Here is a 15,000-nt window from a genome sequence, read left to right as displayed (position 1 = left end):
AGGGTTATTATTAGGGGGTTAGGGTTAAGTTTAGGATTAGTGTTAGGGTTAGAATTAGAAATAGGTTTAGTGTTAGGATTAGGGTCAGGGTTAGGTTTAGGGTAAGGGTTAGGGGTTAGGGTTAGGGTTATGATTATTGTTAGGTTTAGGGTTTAGGGTTTAGTGTTTAGGGTTTAAGGTTTAGGGTTTAGGATTGTTTAAGATTTAGGGTGGTTTAGGTTAAGGGTTTAGGGTTTAGAGTTTAGGATTGTTTAAGGTTTAGGGTTGTTTAGGGTATAGTGTTAATGGTTTTAGGGTTTAGGCTTGTTTAGGGTTTAGTGTTTAGGGTTTAGGGTTTAGGGTTTTTTAGCGTTTAGTGTTTATAGTTTAGGGTTTAGGGTGCTTTTGGAATTAGTGTTTAGGGTTTTTCAGGGTTTAGGGTTTAGGATTTAGGGTGTTAGGGTTAGTTTTAGGGTTAGGTTTAGGGTTAAGGTGAGGGTTAGGGTGAGGGTTAAGTTTAGGGTTAGGGTTAAGGTTAGTGTTAGTGTTAGAATAAGGGTTAGGGTTAGGGATAGGGTTAGGGTTAGGGTTAGGGTTAGGGTTAAGGTTAGGGTTAGGGTTAGGGTTAGGGTTAGGGGTTTGGGTTAGGGTTAGTGTTAGGTGTTAGGGGTTAGTGTTAGGGTTAGGGTTAGGTTTAGTGTTAGGGTTATTATTAGGGGGTTAGGTTTTAGTTTAGGATTAGTGTTAGGGTTTGAATTAGAAATAGGGTTAGTGTTAGGATTAGGGTCAGGGTTAGGTTTAGAAATATGGTTAGGTTTAGGGTTAAGGGTAGGGTTAGTGTTATGGTTAGAATTAAAGTTTAGGGTTTAGTGTTAGGATTAGGGATAGTGTGAGGTTTAGGGTTAGGTTTAGGGTTAGGGTTAGGGTTAGTGTTTGGGTTATGATTAGTGTTAGGATTAGGATTAGGGTTAGGGTCAGGTTTATGTTCAGGGTTAGGGTTAGAGTTAGGGTTAGGTTTAGGGTTAGGTTTAGGTTTATTGTTAGATTTAGGGTTTAGGGTTTAAGGTTTATGGTTTAGGATTGTTTAAGTTTAAGGGTGGATTAGGTTTAGGGTTTAGAGTTTAGTATTATGGTTATGGTTAGGGTTAGGGTTAGGGTTAGAGTTAGGGTTAGGGTTAGGGTTAGGGTTAGGGTTAAGGTTAGGGTTAGTGTTAGGGTTAGGGTTATGGTTAGTGTTAGGATTAGGGTTAGGGTTAGGGTCAGGGTTAGGTTTAAGGTTAAGGTTAGGGTTAGGGTTAGGGTTAGGGTTAGGGTTAGGATTAGGGTTAGGGTTAGGGTTAGGGTAAGGGTTAGGGGTTAGGGTTAGGGTTATGGTTATTGTTAGGTTTAGGGTTTAGGGTTTAGTGTTTAGGGTTTAAGGTTTATGGTTGAGGATTGTTTAAGGTTTAGGGTGGATTAGGTTTAGGGTTTAGAGTTTAGTGTTATGGTTACGGTTAGGGTTAGTGTTAGGGAGAGGGTTAGGGTTACGGTTAGGGTTATGGTAAGGGTTAGGTTTAGGGTTAGGGTTAGGGTTAGGGTAAAAGTTAGGGGGTTAGTGTTAGGGTTTGTGTTAGGGTTAGGGTTAGGGTTAGGGTTAGGTTAGGTTTAGGGTTAGGGTTAGGGTTAGGGATAGGGTTAGGTTAGGGTTAGGGTTAGGGTTAGGGTTAGGGTTAGGGGTTAGGGTTAGTGAAAGGGTTAGGGTTATTATTAGGGGGTTAGGTTTAAGTTTAGGATTAGTGTTAGGCTTAGAATTAGAAATAGGGTTAGTGTTAGGATTAGGGTCAGGGTTAGGTTTAGGGTTAGGGTTAGGGTTAGGGTCAGGGAGGGTTTAGGGTTAGGGTTAGGGTTAGTGTTAGATTTAGGGTTAGGTTTATGTTTATTGTTAGATTTAGGATTTAGGGTCTAAGGTTTATGGTTTAGGATTGTTTAACGTTTAGGGTGGATTAGGTTTAGGGTTTAGAGTTTAGTGTTATGGTTACGGTTAGGGTTAGGGTTAGGGTTAGGATTAGGGTTAATGTTAGGTTAGGATTAGGTTTAGGGTTATGGTTAGGGTTAGGGTTAGGGTTAGGGTTAGTGTTAGGGTTAGGGTTAGGATTAGGTTTAGGTTTAGGGTTACGGTTAGGGTTAGGGTTAGGGTTAGGATTAGTGTTAAGGTTAGGGTTAGGTTTAGGGTTAGGGTTAGGGTTAGGGTTAGGGTTAGGGTTAGGGTTAGGATTAGGGTTAGGGTTAGGGTTAGGGTAAGGGTTAGGGGTTAGGGTTAGGGTTATGGTTATTGTTAGGTTTATGGTTTAGGGTTTAGTGTTTAGGGTTTAAGGTTTAGGTTTTAGGATTGTTTAAGATTTAGGGTGGTTTAGGTTAAGGGTTTAGGGTTTAGAGTTTAGGATTGTTTAAGGTTTAGGGTTGTTTAGGGTATAGTGTTTAGGGTTAAAAGTTTAGGGTTGTTTAGGGTTTAGTGTTTAGGGTTTAGGTTTGTTTAAGGTTTAGTGTTTAAGTTTTAGGTTTTAGGGTTGTTTTGGATTTAGTGTTTAGTGTTGTTTAGGGTATAGTGTTAATGGTTTAGGGTTTAGGGTTATTTAGGGTTTAGTGTTTAAGGTTTAAGGTATAGGGTTGTTTAGGGTTTAGTGTTTAGGGTTGTTTATGGTTTAGTGATTAGGGTTGTTTAGGGTTGTTTAGAGGTTAGTGTTTAGGGTTATTCAGGGTTTATGATTTAGGGTTGTTCAGGGTTTAGGATATATGGTTGTTCAGGGTTTAGGATTTAGGGATTAAGGTTAAGGGGTTAGGGTTAGGGTTAGGGTTAGGGTTAGCATTAGGGTTAGAGTTAGGGTTAGAGTTAGGGTTATGGGGTTATGTTAGGCTTAAGGTTAGGGTTAGGGTTATGGGGTTAAGGTTAGGGTTGGGGTTAGGGTTAGGTTTAGGTTTAGGGTTAGGGTTAGGGTTATGGTTATTCTTAGATTTATGGTTTAAAATTTAGGGTTTATGGTTTAAGGTTTAGGGTTTAGGATTGTTTAAGTTTTAGGGTGGTTTAGGTTTAGGGTTCAAAATTTAGCGTTTAAGATTGTTTAATGGTTAGGGTTGTTTAGGTTTTAGCATTTAGAGTTGTTTAGGGTTTTTTAGGGTTGTTTATAATTTAGTGTTTAGGGTTGTTCATTATTTATGATTTAGGATATTTTAAGGTTTAGGGTTAAGGTTGTATAGTGTTTTAGGGTTTAGGGTATAATGTTTAGGGTTAAGGGTTTAGGGTTGTTTAGGTTATAGTGTTAATGGTTTTAGGGTTTAGGCTTGTTTAGGGTTTAGTGTTTAGGGTTTAGTGTTTAGGTTTTTTAGCGTTTAGTGTTTATAGTTTAGGGTTTAGGGTGCTTTTGGAATTAGTGTTTAGGGTTTTTCGGGGTTTAGGGTTTAGGATTTAGGGTGTTAGGGTTAGTGTTAGGGTTAGGTTTAGGGTTAAGGTGAGGGTTAGGGTGAGGGTTAAGGTTAGGGTTAGGGTTAAGGTTAGTGTTAGTGTTAGGGTAAGGGTTAGGGTTAGGGATAGGGTTAGGGTTAGGGTTAGAGTTAGGGTTAAGGTTAGGGTTAGCTTTCGGGTTAGGGTTAGGGGTTTGGTTTAGGGTTAGTGTTAGGTGTTAGGGGTTAGTGTTAGGGTTAGGATTAGGGTTAGGGTTAGGGTTAGGTTTAGTGTTAGGGTTATTATTAGGGGGTTAGGTTTTAGTTTAGGATTAGTGTTAGGGTTAGAATTAGAAATAGGGTTAGTGTTAGGATTAGGGTCAGGATAAGGTTTAGAAATATGGTTAGGGTTAGGGTTAAGGGTAGGGTTAGGGTTAGGGTTAGAATTAAGGTTTAGGGTTTAGTGTTAAGATTAGGAATAGGGTGAGGTTTAGGGTTAGGTTTGGGGTTAGGCTTAGGGTTAGTGTTTTGGTTATGATTAGTGTTAGGATTAGGATTAGGGTTAGGGTCAGGTTTATGTTTAGGGTTAGGGTTAGGGTTAGGGTTAGATTTAGGGTTAGGTTTAGGTTTATTGTTAGATTTAGGGTTTAGGGTTTAAGGTTTATGGTTTAGGATTGTTTAAGTTTAAGGGTGGATTAGGTTTAGGGTTTAGAGTTTAGTATTATGGTTACGGTTAGGGTTAGGGTTAGGGATGGAGTTAGGGTTAGGGTTAGGGTCATGGTAAGGGTTAGGTTTAGGGTTAGGGTTAGTGTTAGGGTAAAAGTTAGAGGGTTAGTGTTAGGGTTTGTGTTAGGGTTAGGGTTAGGGTTAGGGTTAGGTTAGGGTTAGGGTTATGGTTAGGGTTAGGGTTAGGGTTAGGGTTAGGTTAGGGTTAGGGTTAGGGTTAGGGTTAGGGTTAGGGGTTAGGGTTAGTGAAAGGGTTAGGGTTATTATTAGGGGGTTAGGTTTAAGTTTAGGATTAGTGTTAGGGTTAGAATTAGAAATAGGGTTAGTGTTAGGATTAGGGTCAGGGTTAGGTTTAGGGTTAGGTTTAGGGTTAGGGTTAGGGTCAGGGAGGGTTTAGGGTTAGGGTTAGGGTTAGGGTTAGATTTAGGTTTAGGTTTAGGTTTATTGTTAGATTTAGGATTTAGGGTCTAAGGTTTATGGTTTAGGATTGTTTAAGGTTTAGTGTGGATTAGGTTTAGGGTTTAGAGTTTAGTGTTATGGTTACGGTTAGGGTTAGGGTTAGGGTTAGGATTAGGGTTAAGGTTAGGGTTAGGATGAGGTTTAGGGTTAGGGTTAGGGTTAGGGTTAGGGTTAGGGTTAGGATTAGGGTTAGGGTTTGGGTTAGGGTAAGGGTTAGGGGTTAGGGTTAGGGTTATGGTTATTGTTAGGTTTAGGGTTTAGGGTTTAGTGTTTAGGGTTTAAGGTTTAGGGTTTAGGATTGTTTAAGATTTAGGGTGGTTTAGGTTAAGGGATTAGGGTTTAGAGTTTAGGATTGTTTAAGGTTTAGTGTTGTTTAGGGTATAGTGTTTAGGGTTAAAAGTTTAGGGTTGTTTAGAATTTAGTGTTTAGGGTTTAGGGTTGTTTAAGGTTTAGTGTTTAAGGTTTAGGTTTTAGGGTTGTTTTTGGTTTAGTGTTTAGTGTTGTTTAGGGTATAGTGCTAATGGTTTAGGGTTTAGGATTATTTAGGGTTTAGTGTTTAAGGTTTAGGGTATAGGGTTGTTTAGAGTTTAGTGTTTAGGGTTGTTTATGGTTTAGTGATTAGGGTTATTTAGGGTAGTTTAGAGGTTAGTGTTTAGGGTTATTCAGGGTTTATGATTTAGGGTTGTTCAGGGTTTAGGATTTATGGTTGTTAAGGGTTTAGGATTTAGGGATTAAGCTTAAGGGGTTAGGGTTAGGGTTAGGGTTAGGGTTAGGGTTAGGGTTAGGGTTAAGGTTAGGGTTAGGGTTAGGGTTAGGGTTATGGTAAGGGTTAGGTTTAGGGTTATGGTAAAAGTTAGGGGGTTAGTGTTAGGGTTTTTGTTAGGGTTAGGGTTAGGGTTAGGGTTAGGTTAGGGTTAGGGTTAGGGTTAGGGTTAGGGTTAGGTTAGGGTTAGGGTTAGGGTTAGGGTTAGGGATATGGGTTAGGGTTAGTTAAAGGGTTAGGGTTATTATTAGGGGTTTAGGTTTAAGTTTAGGATTAGTGTTAGGGTTAGAATTAGAAATAGGGTTAGTGTTAGGATTAGGGTCAGGGTTAGGTTTAGGGTTAGGGTTAGGGTTAGGGTTAGGGTCAGGGAGGGTTTAGGGTTAGGGTTAGTGTTAGGGTTAGATTTAGGTTTAGGTTTAGGTTTATTGTTAGATTTAGGGTTTAGGGTCTAAGGTTTATGGTTTAGGATTGTTTAAGGTTTAGAGTGGATTAGGTTTAGGGTTTAGAGTTTACTGTTATGGTTACGGTTAGGGTTAGGGTTAGGGTTAGGATTAGGGTTAAGGTTAGGGTTAGGATTAGGTTTAGGGTTAGGGTTAGGGTTAGGGTTAGAGTTAGGGTTAGGGTTAGGATTAGGGTTAGGGTTAGGGTTAGGGTAAGGGTTAGGGGTTAGGGTTAGGGTTATGGTTATTGTTAAGTTTAGGGTTTAGGGTTTAGTGTTTAGGGTTTAAGGTTTAGGGTTTAGGATTGTTTAAGATTTAGGGTGGTTTAGGTTAAGGGATTAGGGTTTAGAGTTTAGGATTGTTTAAGGTTTAGTGTTGTTTAGGGTATAGTGTTTAGGGTTAAAAGTTTAGGGTTGTTTAGGGTTTAGTGTTTAGGGTTTAGGGTTGTTTAAGGTTTAGTGTTTAAGGTTTAGGTTTTAGGGTTGTTTTGGGTTTAGTGTTTAGTGTTGTTTAGGGTATATTGCTAATGTTTTAGGGTTTAGGATTATTTATGGTTTAGTGTTTAATGTTTAGGGTATAGGGTTGTTTAGGGTTTAGTGTTTAGGGTTGTTTATGGTTTAGTGATTAGGGTTGTTTAGGGTAGTTTAGAGGTTAGTGTTTAGGGTTATTCAGGGTTTATGATTTAGGGTTGTTCAGGGTTTAGGATTTATGGTTGTTCAGGGTTTAGGATTTAGGGATTAAGGTTAAGGGGTTAGGGTTAGGGTTAGGGTTAGGGTTAGGGTTAGGGTTAGGGTTAAGGTTAGTGTTAGGTTTAGGGTTAGGGTTATGGTTAGTGTTAGGATTAGGGTTAGTGTTAGGGTCAGGGTTAGGTTTAGGGTTAGGGTTAGTGTTAGGGTTAGATTTAGGGTCAGGTTTAGGTTTATTGTTAGATTTAGGGATTAGGGTTTAAGGTTTATGGTTTAGGATTGTTTAAGGTTTAGGGTGGATTAGGTTTAGGGTTTAGAGTTTAGTGTTATGGTTACGGTTAGTGTTAGGGTTAGGGTTAGGGTTAGGGTTAGGGTTAGTGTTAGGGTTAGGGTAATGGTTAGGATGAGGGTTAGGGTTAGGGTAAGGGTAAGGGTTAGGGGTTAGTGTTAGGGTTAGGATTAGGGTTAGGGTTAGGGTTAGGTTAGGGTTAGGGTTAGGGTTAGGGGTTAGGGTTAGTGTTAGGGTTAGGGTTATTATTAGGGGGTTAGGTTAAAGTTTAGGATTAGTGTTAGGGTTAGAATTAGAAATAGGGTTAGTGTTAGGATTAGGGTCAGGGTTAGGTTTAGGGTTAGGGTTAGGGTTAGGGTGAGGGTTAGGGTCAGGGAGGGTTTAGGGTTAGGGTTAGGGTTAGGGTAAGATTTAGGGTTAGGTTTAGGTTTATTGTTAGATTTAGGATTTAGGGTCTAAGGTTTATGGTTTAGGATTGTTTAAGGTTTAGGGTGGATTAGGTTTAGGGTTTAGAGTTTAGTGTTATGGTTACGGTTAGGGTTAGGGTTAGGATTAGGGTTAAGGTTAGGGTTAGGATTAGGTTTAGGTTTAGGGTTAGGGTTAGGGTTAGGGTTAGGGTTAGGGTTAGGGTTAGGGTTAGGATTAGGGTTAGGGTTAGGGTTAGGGTAAGGGTTAGGGGTTAGGGTTAGGGTTATGGTTATTTTTAGGTTTAGGGTTTAGGGTTTAGTGTTTAGGGTTTAAGGTTTAGGGTTTAGGATTGTTTAAGATTTAGGGTGGTTTAGGTTAAGGGTTTAGGGTTTAGAGTTTAGGATTGTTTAAGGTTTAGGGTTGTTTAGGGTATAGTGTTTAGGGTTAAAAGTTTAGGGTTGTTTTGGGTTTAGTGTTTAGGGTTTAGGGTTGTTTAAGGTTTAGTGTTTAAGGTTTAGGTTTTAGGGTTGTTTTGGGTTTAGTGTTTAGTGTTGTTTAGGGTATAGTGTTAATGGTTTATGGTTTAGAGTTATTTAGGGTTTAGTGTTTAAGGTTTAGGGTATAGGGTTGTTTAGGATTTAGTGTTTAGGGTTGTTTATGGTTTAGTGATTAGGGTTGTTTAGGGTTGTTTAGAGGTTAGTGTTTAGGGTTATTCAGGGTTTATGATTTAGGGTTGTTCAGGGTTTAGGATTTATGGTTGTTCAGGGTTTAGGATTTAGGGATTAAGGTTAAGGGGTTAGGGTTAGGGTTAGGGTTAGGGTTAGGGTTAGCATTAGGGTTATAGTTAGGGTTAGAGTTAGGGTTATGGGGTTATGTTAGGCTTAAGGTTAGGGTTAGGGTTTTGGGGTTAAGGTTAGGGTTGGGGTTAGGGTTAGGTTTAGGTTTAGGGTTAGGGTTAGGGTTATGGTTATTCTTAGATTTAATGTTTAAATTTTAGGGTTTATGGTTTAAGGTTTAGGGTTTAGGATTGTTTAAGTTTTAGGGTGGTTTAGGTTTAGGGTATAGGGTTTAGCGTTTAAGATTCTTTAATGTTTAGCGTTGTTTAGGTTTTAGCGTTTAGAGTTGTTTAGGGTTTTTTAGGGTTGTTTATGATTTAGTGTTTAGGGTTGTTCAGGATTTATGATTTAGGATATTTTAAGGTTTAGGGTTTAAGGCTGTATAGTGTTTTAGGGTTTAGGGTATATTGTTTAGGGTTAAGGGTTTAGGGTTGTTTAGGGTATAGTGTTAATGGTTTTAGGGTTTAGGCTTGTTTAGTGTTTAGTGTTTAGGGTTTAGGGTTTAGGGTTTTTTAGCGTTTAGTGTTTACAGTTTAGGGTTTAGGGTGCTTTTGGAATTAGTGTTTAGGGTTTTTCGGGGTTTAGAGTTTAGGATTTAGGGTGTTAGTGTTAGTGTTAGGGTTAGGTTTAGGGTTAAGGTGAGGGTTAGGGTGAGGGTTAAGGTTAGGGTTAGGGTTAAGGTTAGTGTTAGTGTTAGGGTAAGGGTTAGGGTTAGGGATAGGGTTAGGGTTAGGGTTAGGGTTAGGGTTAAGTTTAGGGTTAGGGTTAGGGTTAGGGTTAGGGGTTAGGGTTAGGGTTAGTGTTAGGGGTTAGGGGTTAGTGTTAGGGTTAGGGTTAGGGTTAGGGTTAGGTTTAGGTTTAGTGTTAGGGTTATTATTAGGGGGTTAGGTTTTAGTTCAGGATTAGTGTTAGGGTTAGAATTAGAAATAGGGTTAGTGTTAGGATTAGAGTCAGGGTTAGGTTTAGGGATATGGTTAGGGTTAGTGTTAAGGGTAGAGTTAGGGTTAGGGTTAGATTTAAAGTTTAGGGTTTAGTGTTAGGATTAGGGATAGTGTGAGGTTTAGGGTTAGGTTTAGGGTTAGGGTTAGGGTTAGTGTTTGGGTTATGATTAGTGTTATTATTAGGGTTAGGGTTAGGGTCAGGTTTAGGTTTAGGGTTAGGGTTAGGGTTAGGGTCAGATTTAGGGTTAGGTTTAGGTTTATTGTTAGATTTAGGGTTTAGGGTTTAAGGTTTAAGGTTTAGGATTGTTTAAGGTTTAGGATAGATTAGGTTTAGGGTTTAGAGTTTAGTATTATGGTTACGGTTAGTGTTAGGGTTAGGGTTAGAGTTAGGGTTAGGGTTAGGGTTAGGGTTAAGGTTAGGGTTAATGTTAGGGTTAGAGTTATGGTTAGTGTTAGGATTAGGGTTAGGTTTAGGGTCAGGGTTAGGTTTAGGGTTAGGGATAGGTTTAGGGTTAGATTTAGGGTTAGGTTTAGGTTTATTGTTAGATTTAGGATTTAGGGTCTAAGGTTTATGGTTTAGGATTTTTTAAGGTTTAGGGTGGATTAGCTTTAGGCTTTAGAGTTTAGTGTTAGGGTTACACTTAGGTTTAGGGTTAGGGTTAGGGTTAGGATTAGGGTTAAGGTTAGGGTTAGGATTAGGTTTAGGGTTAGGGTTAGGGTTAGGGTTAGGGTTAGGGTTAGGGTTAGGATTAGGGTTAGGGTTAGGGTTAGGGTAAGGGTTAGGGGTTAGGGTTAGGGTTATGGTTATTTTTAGGTTTAGGGTTTAAGGTTTAGTGTTTAGGGTTTAAGGTTTAGGGTTTAGGATTGTTTAAGATTTAGGGTGGTTTAAATTAAGGGTTTAGCATTTAGAGTTTAGGATTGTTTAAGGTTTAGGGTTGTTTAGGGTATAGAGTTTAGGGTTAAAAGTTTAGGGTTTTTTAGGGTTTAGTGTTTAGGGTTTAGGGTTGTTTAAAGTTTAGTGTTTAAGGTTTAGGTTTTAGGGTTGTTTGGGGTTGAGTGTTTAGTGTTCTTTAGGGTATAGTGTTAATGGTTTAGGGTTTAGGGTTATTTAGGGTTTAGTGTTTAAGGTTTAGTTTATAGGGTTGTTTAGGGTTTAGTGTTTAGGGTTGTTTATGGTTTACTGATTAGGGTTGTTTAGGGTTGTTTAGAGGTTAGTGTTTAGGGTTATTCAGGGTTTATGATTTAGGGTTGTTCAGGGTTTAGGATTTATGGTTGTTCAGGGTTTAGAATTTAGGGATTAAGGTTAAGGGGTTAGGGTTAGGGTTAGGGTTAGGGTTAGCATTAGGGTTAGAGTTAGGGTTAGAGTTAGGGTTAGAGTTAGGGTTATGGGGTTATGTTAGGCTTAAGGTTAGGGTTAGGGTTATGGGGTTAAGGTTAGGGTTAAGGTTAGGGTTAGGTTTCGGTTTAGGGTTATGGTTAGGGTTATGGTTATTCTTAGATTTATGGTTTAAAATTTAGGGCTTATGGTTTAAGGTTTAGGGTTTAGGATTGTTTAAGTTTTAGGGTGGTTTAGGTTTAGGGTATAGAATTTAGCGTTTAAGATTGTTTAATGGTTAGGGTTGTTTAGGTTTTAGCGTTTAGAGTTGTTTAGGGTTTTTTAGGGTTGTTTATAATTTAGTGTTTAGGGTTGTTCAGGATTTATGATTTAGGATATTTTAAGGTTTAGGGTTTAAGGTTGTATAGTGTTTTAGGGTTAAGGGTATAATGTTTAGGGTTAAGGGTTTAGGGTTGTTTAGGGTATAGTGTTAATTGTTTTAGGGTTTAGGCTTGTTTAGGGTTTAGTGTTTAGGGTTTTGGGTTTTTTAGCGTTTAGTGTTTATAGTTTAGGGTTTAGGGTTCTTTTGGAATTAGTGTTTAGGGTTTTTCGGGGTTTAGGGTTTAGTATTTTGGGTGTTAGGGTTAGTGTTAGGGTTAGGTTTAGGGTTAAGGTGAGGGTTAGGGTGAGGGTTAAGGTTAGGGTTAGGGTTAAGGTTAGTGTTAGTTTTAGGGTAAGGGTTAGGGTTAGGGATAGGGTTAGGGTTAGGTTTAGGGTTAGGGTTAGGGTTAGGGTTAGGGTTAGGGTTAGGGGTTAGGGTTAGGTTTAGTGTTAGGGGTTAGGGGTTAGTGTTAGGGTTAGGGTTAGGGTTAGGGTTAGGGTTAGGTGTTAGGGTTATTGAAAGGGTTAGGGTTATTATTAGGGGGTTAGGTTTAAGTTTAGGATTAGTGTTAGGCTTAGAATTAGAAATAGGGTTAGTGTTAGGATTAGGGTCAGGGTTAGGTTTAGGGTTAGGGTTAGGGTTAGGGTCAGGGAGGGTTTAGGGTTAGGGTTAGGGTTAGTGTTAGATTTAGGGTTAGGTTTAGGTTTATTGTTAGATTTAGGATTTAGGGTCTAAGGTTTATGGTTTAGGATTGTTTAACGTTTAGGGTGGATTAGGTTTAGGGTTTAGAGTTTAGTGTTATGGTTACGGTTAGGGTTAGGGTTAGGGTTAGGATTAGGGTTAAGGTTAGGGTTAGGATTAGGTTTAGGGTTAGGGTTAGGGTTAGGGTTAGGGTTAGGGTTAGGGTTAGGATTAGGTTTAGGGTTAGGGTTAGGGTAAGGGTTAGGGGTTAGGGTTAGGGTTATGGTTATTGTTAGGTTTAGGGTTTAGGGTTTAGTGTTTAGGGTTTAAGGTTTAGGGTTTAGGATTGTTTAAGATTTAGGGTGGTTTAGGTTAAGGGTTTAGGGTTTAGAGTTTAGGATTGTTTAAGGTTTAGTGTTGTTTAGGGTATAGTGTTTAGGGTTAAATGTTTAGGGTTGTTTAGGGTTTAGTGTTTAGGGTTTAGGGTTGTTTAAGGTTTAGTGTTTAAGGTTTAGGTTTTAGGGTTGTTTTGGGTTTAGTGTTTAGTGTTGTTTAGGGTATAGTGCTAATGGTTTAGGGTTTAGGGTTATTTAGGGTTTAGTGTTTAAGGTTTAGGGTATAGGGTTGTTTAGGGTTTAGTGTTTAGGGTTGTTTATGGTTTAGTGATTAGGGTTATTTAGGGTAGTTTAGAGGTTAGTGTTTAGGGTTATTCAGTGTTTATGATTTAGGGTTGTTCAGGGTTTAGGATTTATGGTTGTTCAGGGTTTAGGATTTAGGGATAAAGGTTAAGGGGTTAGGGTTAGGGTTAGGGTTAGGGTTAGGGTTAGGGTTAGGGTTAGGGTTAGGGTTAAGGTTAGGGTTAGGGTTAGGGTTAGGGTTATGGTTAGTGTTAGGATTAGGGTTAGTGTTAGGGTCAGGGTTAGGTTTAGGGTTAGGGTTAGGGTTAGGGTTAGATTTAGGGTCAGGTTTAGGTTTATTGTTAGATTTAGGGTTTAGGGTTTAGGTTTATGGTTTAGGATTGTTTAAGGTTTAGGGTGGATTAGGTTTAGGGTTTAGAGTTTAGTGTTATGGTTACGGTTAGTGTTAGGGTTAGGGTTAGGGTTAGGGTTAGGGTAATGGTTAGGGTGAGGGTTAGGGTTAGGGTAAGGGTTAATGGTTAGTGTTAGGGTTAGGATTAGGGTTAGGGTTAGGGTTAGGTTAGGGTTAGGGTTAGGGTTAGGGTTAGGGGTTAGGGTTAGTGTTAGGGTTAAGGTTATTATTAGGGGGTTAGGTTTAAGTTTAGGATTAGTGTTAGGGTTAGAATTAGAAATAGGGTTAGTGTTAGGATTAGGGTCAGGGTTAGGTTTAGGGTTAGGGTTAGGGTTAGGGTGAGGGTTAGGGTCAGGGAGGGTTTAGGGTTAGGGTTAGGGTTAGGGTAAGATTTAGGGTTAGGTTTAGGTTTATTGTTAGATTTAGGATTTAGGGTCTAAGGTTTATGGTTTAGGATTGTTTAAGGTTTAGGGTGGATTAGGTTTAGGGTTTAGAGTTTAGTGTTATGGTTACGGTTAGGGTTAGGGTTAGGGTTAGGATTAGGGTTAAGGTTAGGGTTAGGATTAGGTTTAGGTTTAGGGTTAGGGTTAGGGTTAGGGTTAGGGTTAGGGTTAGGGTTAGGGTTAGGATTAGGGTTAGGGTTAGAGTTAGGGTAAGGGTTAGGGGTTAGGGTTAGGGTTATGGTTATTGTTAGGTTTAGGGTTTAGGGTTTAGTGTTTAGGGTTTAAGGTTTAGGGTTTAGGATTGTTTAAGATTTAGGGTGGTTTAGGTTAAGGGTTTAGGGTTTAGAGTTTAGGATTGTTTAAGGTTTAGGGTTGTTTAGGGTATAGTTTTTAGGGTTAAAAGTTTAGGGTTGTTTTGGGTTTAGTGTTTAGGGTTTAGGGTTGTTTAAGGTTTAGTGTTTAAGGTTTAGGTTTTAGGGTTGTTTTGGGTTTAGTGTTTAGTGTTGTTTTGGGTATAGTGTTAATGGTTTATGGTTTAGAGTTATTTAGGGTTTTTTGTTTAAGGTTTAGGGAATAGGGTTGTTTAGGATTTAGTGTTTAGGGTTGTTTATGGTTTAGTGATTAGGGTTGTTTAGGGTTGTTTAGAGGTTAGTGTTTAGGGTTATTCAGGGTTTATGATTTAGGGTTGTTCAGGGTTTAGGATTTATGGTTGTTCAGGGTTTAGGATATAGGGCTTAAGGTTAAGGGGTTAGGGTTAGGGTTAGGGTTAGGGTTAGGGTTAGCATTAGGGTTATAGTTAGAGTTAGAGTTAGGGTTATGGGGTTATGTTAGGCTTAAGGTTAGGGTTAGGGTTATGGGGTTAAGGTTAGGGTTGTGGTTAGGGTTAGGTTTAGGTTTAGGGTTAGGGTTAGGGTTATGGTTATTCTTAGATTTAAGGTTTAAATTTTAGGGTTTATGGTTTAAGGTTTAGGGTTTAGGATTGTTTAAGTTTTAGGGTGGTTTAGGTTTAGGGTATAGGGTTTAGCGTTTAAGATTCTTTAATGTTTAGGGTTGTTTAGGTTTTAGCGTTTAGAGTTGTTTAGGGTTTTTTAGGGTTGTTTATGATTTAGTGTTTAGGGTTGTTCAGGATTTATGATTTAGGATATTTTAAGGTTTAGGGTTTAAGGTTGTATAGTGTTTTAGGGTTTAGGGTATATTGTTTAGGGTTAAGGGTTTAGGGTTGTTTAGGGTATAGTGTTAATGGTTTTAGGGTTTAGGCTTGTTTAGTGTTTAGTGTTTAGGGTTTAGGGTTTAGGGTTTTTTAGCGTTTAGTGTTTACAGTTTAAGGTTTAGGGCGCTTTTGGAATTAGTGTTTAGGGTTTTTCGGGGTTTAGTGTTTAGTATTTAGGGTGTTAGTGTTAGTGTTAGGGTTAGGTTTAGGGTTAAGGTGAGGGTTAGGGTGAGGGTTAAGGTTAGGGTTAGGGTTAAGGTTAGTGTTAGTGTTAGGGTAAGGGTTAGGGTTAGGGATAGGGTTAGGGTTAGGGTTAGGGTTAGGGTTAAGTTTAGGGTTAGGCTTAGGGTTAGGGTTAGGGGTTAGGGTTAGGGTTAGTGTTAGGGGTTAGGGGTTAATGTTAGGGTTAGGGTTAGGGTTAGGGTTAGGTTAGGGTTATTATTAGGGGGTTAGGTTTTAGTTCAGGATTAGTGTTCGGGTTAGAATTAGAAATAGGGTTAGTGTTAGGATTAGGGTCAGGGTTAGGTTTAGGGATATGGTTAGGGTTAGGGTTAAGGGTAGGGTTAGTGTTAGGGTTAGATTTAAAGTTTAGGGTTTAGTGTTAGGAATAGGGATAGTGTGAGGTTTAGGGTTAGGTTTAGGGTTAGGGTTAGGGTTAGTGTTTGGGTTATGATTAGTGTTATTATTAGGGTTAGGGTTAGGGTCAGGTTTAGGTTTAGGGTTAGGGTTAGGGTTAGGGTCAGATTTAGGGTTAGGTTTAGGTTTATTGTTAGATTTAGGGTTTAGGGTTTAAGGTTTAAGGTTTAGGATAGTTTAAGGTTTAGGGTAGATTAGGTTTAGGGTTTAGAGTTTAGTATTGTGGTTACGGTTAGTGTTAGGGTTAGGGTTAGAGTTAGGGTTAGGGTTAGGGTTTGGGTTAGGGTTAGGGTTAGGGTTAAGGTTAGGGTTAATGTTAGGGTTAGAGTTATGGTTAGTGTTAGGATTAGGGTTAGGTTT

Source organism: Micromys minutus (assembly GCF_963924665.1).
Source record: "Micromys minutus genome assembly, chromosome: 16".
In the NCBI taxonomy this organism is placed as follows: domain Eukaryota; kingdom Metazoa; phylum Chordata; class Mammalia; order Rodentia; family Muridae; genus Micromys; species Micromys minutus.
The sequence above is the reverse complement of the archived record's forward strand: the minus strand, read 5'-3'. Positions refer to the sequence as shown.